The sequence below is a fragment of the Saimiri boliviensis genome, chromosome 17, assembly GCF_048565385.1.
Source record: "Saimiri boliviensis isolate mSaiBol1 chromosome 17, mSaiBol1.pri, whole genome shotgun sequence".
Taxonomy (NCBI): Eukaryota; Metazoa; Chordata; class Mammalia; order Primates; family Cebidae; genus Saimiri; species Saimiri boliviensis.
In genome coordinates, this window is record NC_133465.1 from 31,270,097 (window position 1) to 31,275,523 (window position 5,427).

Genomic DNA, 5,427 nt, shown 5'->3' on the forward strand with positions numbered 1-5,427 from the left:
TCAAGCAATTCTCCTGCCTCAGCCTCCCGAGTAGGTGGGATTACAGGCTTGTGCCACCACGCCCAGCTCATTTTGTATTTTTAGTAGAGACGGGGTTTTTCCACGTTGGTCAGGCTGTTCTCGAACTCTCAACCTCAGGTGATCCTCCCGAGTTGGCTTCCCAAAGTGCTGGGATTACAGGTGTGAGCCACTGCACCTGGCCAGGTTAAGAATTCTTTATGTGGAGGAAGAAAAGAGACCATCTATTGCAGTGGCTCCTCCTCTACCCTCCCCTCCCTTTCCCTCCTCCCCCCTCCCCCCCCCATTTTTCTTTTGAGACAGAGTTTTGCTTTTGTTGCCCAGGCTGGAGTGCAATGGTGTGATCTTGGCTCACAGCAACGTCTGCCTCCTGGGTTGAAGCAATTCTCTTGCCTCAGCCACCGGAGTAGCTAGGACTATAGGCATGCACCACCACGCCTGGCTAATTTTGTATTTTTAGTGGAGACAGTGTTTCTCCATGTTGGTCAGGCTGGTCTCGAACTCCCGACTACAGGTGATCCCTCTGCCTCAGCCTCCCAAAGTGCTGGGTCTACAGGTGTGAGCTACTGTGCCTGGCCTTCTTCTTCTTCTTCTTTTTTTTTTAATTGAAATAGGGTCTCACTCTGTCACCCAGGTGGCTGGAGTGCAGTGGTGTGGTGTGGATCTTGGATCATTGCAGCCTCAACCCCCTGGGCTCAAGCGATCCTCCTACCTCAGCCTGCCAAGAAGTTGGGACCAGAGATGTATGTCACCACATCTGGCTAATTTTTTATTTTGTTGAGATGGGGTTTTGCCATGTTGCCCAGACTGGTCTTGAACTCCTGGACTCAAGCAATCCTCCTGCCTCAGCCTCCGGAAGTGCTGGGATTACAGGTGTGAGCCACTGCCTGGTCTTCCCCCAGTGACTCTCTCTCAAGAGAAAAGAAACATCACAACTCATTGGCCGGAATTGGGTCACATGACATTCTTGAGCCCATCATTGTGAATAAAAATGAGATCTCCTCCCCACCCCTCCCCCACAATCAGTGTGGTAAGGTCAGCTTTCCCTGAGGCATGAGGCTATTTGGGTGAGGGTAGATATCAGAAGACATTAGGATTCTGTTAGAAAAGAGAAAAAGGGGCTGGGCGCGGTGGCTCAAGCCTGTAATCCCAGCACTTTGGGAGGCCAAGGCGGGTGGATCACGAGGTCAAGAGATCGAGACCATCCTGGTCAACATGGTGAAACCCCGTCTCTACTAAAAATACAAAAAATTAGCCGGGCATGGTGGTGCGTGCCTGTAATCCCAGCTACTCAGGAGGCTGAGGCAGGAGAATTGCCTGAACCCAGGAGGCGGAGGTTGCGGTGAGCCGAGATCGCGCCATTGCACTCCAGCCTGGGTAACAAGAGCGAAACTCCGTCTCAAAAAAAAAAAAAAAAAGAAAAGAAAAGAGGAAAAGGAGGCTAGGGCGATAGTCCCTCAGGTGCTATGGGTTAGGAGTTGCTGGGGAGTCGGCTCCACCTTCTGCCACAGTTGAAAAGGATAAGACTAAGAAGGAACAGCTGTTTCTATGCAAGAACTTGAGGGCAGTGAGGAGGTAAGAGGGCTTTTTACCTCTCCGGAGAGGTTTCTAGAGGACGGTATGCATTCGTTGATTCTTGTAGAATGCATAGGACTTAGCCAGGAGACAGAAGATGGAAACTTGTTCCAGAATGTGGAACTAGTGCGTGCAAGGACCAGAGGCATGAGAGAGCATGGCGTGTCCTGAGAACGACGTATTTGGTAAGAGCTGGGGAGAGTGGGGAGAAGAGGCTGGGGAAGTGGCCTGGGAGCCTACATGAAAGACCTTGGGTACCAAGGTACTCACTGTGGCTAGACTTTTATCCTGATGGGCCGGGCATGGTGGCGCACACCTGTCAACTCAGCACTTTGAGAGGCTGAGGCAGGTGGATTACTTGAGTTCAGGAGTTCGAGACCAGCCTGGCCATCACGGTGAAACCCTGTCTCTACTAAAAAATACAAAAATTAGCTGGGCGTGGTGGCGCATACCTGTAATCCCAGCGACTCGAGGTGGAAGCAGGAGAATCGCTTGAATCCAGGAGGCAGAAATTGCAGTAAGCCAAGATTGTGCCACTGCACTCCAGCCTGGCGAACACAAGGGGTTTCTGAGGGGTTTTAAGTACAGCAGCGACATGATTCTATTTTTTTTTTTTCCAGAAAGGTCACTGTGACACTGTAGTGTGGAGAATGGACAGATGGGAACAAGACTAAATCAGGGAGACACTTAGGCTCCTGTTCAACCAGAGGAAAGAAGATGGCAGTCTGAACAAAGGTGGTGGCAGAGAGGCTGGAGAAGAGAGGGTGACAGAGCTTAAGAGACTGATTGAATACGGCCTGGGGGTGGCGATGAGGAAAATGGTAAGTCCCAGATAACCCCCATATTTGTGATGAGCCAGTGGCAGATGGTGGAACCATTCACTGAATAGGAGATAGGAGGAGATACAGTTGGTGGGGAGGAGAGGTCAGAGCAGATGATGAGATCATAGGTTCAGAATTGGACAGATTGTGATATAATTTTGGCTGCTTTTTGTCTTGGCATTCCCATTTCTTGTATTTCCCCTGAAAGCTCAGAATGGCCGCACTTTTCCATGAGAATCCTTAGGCTGGGGTCTGAGAGCCCCAAGATCTCTGCGGAAACAGGAAGATGTGGTGGAGAAGGAATGGCACGTGGTGATGGACTTTTTGGTCCACGCCTCCAAAGGTTCCCATGAGAACAATGAAACTGCTCATTCTGTCTCCTAGCATACCAGGAAATGGAGGCTTTGCAGGAAAACTAAGTCGTATTATAATTGCAGGCTTCGAAATAAGCATCACAGTGGGATTTAGCACCAAACAATAAGGTGTTGAAGACCTTGTTGTTTTTTGGTCTCGTTCATAGAGTGAAACCAGACTCAGCAGAATTCAGGGACTTTGGAATAGATTTGCAGAGTGACTCTGAGCCAGGTGCCTGCCACTTTGCAGGGTAAATTATGAAGGCAGCAAGAGGTTGGAACTTAAGCCTGGGGAAATGGTTAATTGCTTTGCCCTCTAGTTATTATTTTGATCCTAGCTTACTGTAGAGCTTAGCAGTCCAAGCAAAGGGCTATAAATTTCATGGTTGGTGGGGGGGTCTATTCAGGGCTGCAGTGGAGATGGGAAAGACAAGCAGTCATTGATACCAGCCTTGATTATCAATCATGAGAAATACGTGTCTTTTTCAAGCAATACTGTCTAATAGAACCCTTGCATTTTGGTTTTTCCTGTGTTCTTGACTCCCCTCACTCACATAAACCTATATGTACCCTTCAATAAAGTATACACACGTGGACTCATTCAGCAATGCCTTAGGCTGGCCATGGTATTAGATACCTGTGTGCACACAGGATCCTTAGTCAAGGACAATACCAGGTCCTTTAAAAAGAGGCTCAAGAAAGCACATTTCATGAGGAAGTGGAAGGCTGTATTGATTTCACCGGCGCTTCCCCGCCCACCCCACCCTGGGCCCCTTGTGGCCATAACTATTTCTTGATCTCTTGTCCTGGGCTTTGTGCTAGGCGAAATGTACCAGTTACACTGGTTCTGTCCTTAGGAGCTGACAAGCAAAGGCTCTTGGTTGGCATTCACGTGACTTTGGCTGTCGGGGGCGGAGGCGGCCGAGGTTGCTGCTGCTGCTTTGGGTGTTACCTGGGTGGGTGGGGTGGCAGAGAGACAGGTGGGTTCTTTCACGCGCCGTACATTTGTGAAGGCGTTTTGTGCTTGGGAGCTGTTTGTTTCTTTGCCTTGCAAGCTGTTGGATGCCTCTGCTCAAGCAGAGGCTGATTTCCCAGCACATGGCCCTGGTAAGTGCTGCTTTGGGAAGTACTTTGCTTTCCAGCTGGGCTTGTTACCCCAGCTCTGTCTCCTCTCTGGCAGGAAGCAGGCGTTCAGCTTTCTGGGCTGTTGTGATGGGAGCCCAGGGAGGCAGGCAGGGAGTGCCTGAAGACAAGGGATCAAGTCAAGGGAGGACAGCTCCAGGCTGGGTTGGCAGCTGGTTTCAGGCTCCTGGGGTTAGAGGGGCCCCTGCCAGTAACAGGACTGTAATCGCTGATCCGTGGGCCCAAGCTACATGCTGCTGACCTTGTTGGCACCACCTATGGAGTGGGTGGTTATAGCTGGCAGGCTGGTGATCTGCAGACGCACCTGGTCCAATTCAGGCAAGGGTAGAGATACCAAAACAGTGTTTCCCAAACTCCATTCCACAGAACACTGATTCCATGGAAACTAAAAAGGATAAAAGTGTTCTGGGATTAAATAGACTGGAGAAACACTGATTTAGATAAAGGCAAACAGATCTCTTTACTGAAAGAGACTTCAAGTCCTCAAACTAAAAATTTGCTAACCAGTGTTATAAATCTTTAGAGAGGGATTAGAATGTATAATGTTTCCCAAACCTGTTGGACTGTGGAACCCTCCTTTTGGTGTAACGTGTAACATCTGTTGGGGGGAGGGTTCCACAGAACACAGTTTGTGAAACATTGTCTGATGTCTTCTTGCATGCTGAGTTTATGTGACCAGGCTGGGTGCTCAGATCCTGGGGCCAGGATGTTGGATTTTGAATCCGGCTATTCATGGGGCTACTCTAAGCCTTTAGCTTTGGTGTTTCTTGCAACATCAATCAATGCATATGTCACGCAGAGTCCTTTAGGGACCCAGATCTCTTGATATTAAAACAAGACCTCACCAAGGCAGGAGGATTGCTTGAGTTCAGGAATTCAATACCAGGGAGACTTTGCATCTACAAAAACCAAACCAAAACACACAAAAAACAAGACTTGGTCCTTAAGCTGCTTTGTTCAGGGTTGCACAAGTAACTTCAGGTAGCAAAGTAGGAGAAGTAGCTCCAGGTGTCTGCCTGGCGCATGAATAACCTCAGCTGTAAACAATAGAGAGGGCAGAATCAGCGTGAAGTTGAGTTAGTCTGTAGGTGAGGGAGGAGCTAACGCAGCAGGGCTGAGTGAAAGGGATTGATGAGGTGTAGTAGTAAAGAACTGGATTCTGGCCAGGTGCGGTGGCTCACACCTGTAATGCTGGCACTTTGGGAGGCCGAATCGGGTGGATTATGAGGTCAGGAGATTAAGACCAGCATGGCCAACATGGTGAAACCCCGTCTCTACTAAAAATACAATCAGCCAGGCATGTGTCTGTAGTACCAGCTACTAAGGAGGCTGAGGCAGGAGAATCTCTTGAACCTGGGAGGCGAAGCTTGGAGTGAGCCAAGGCTGTGCCATTGTACTCCAGCCCCGGCGACAACAGCGAAACTCCGGCTCAAAAAAAAAAAATTAAAGAACTGGAATTAAAGTTCAGTAGACCTCACCCAAATCCCAGTGTGGCTGCTCATTGGATGTGAGATCCA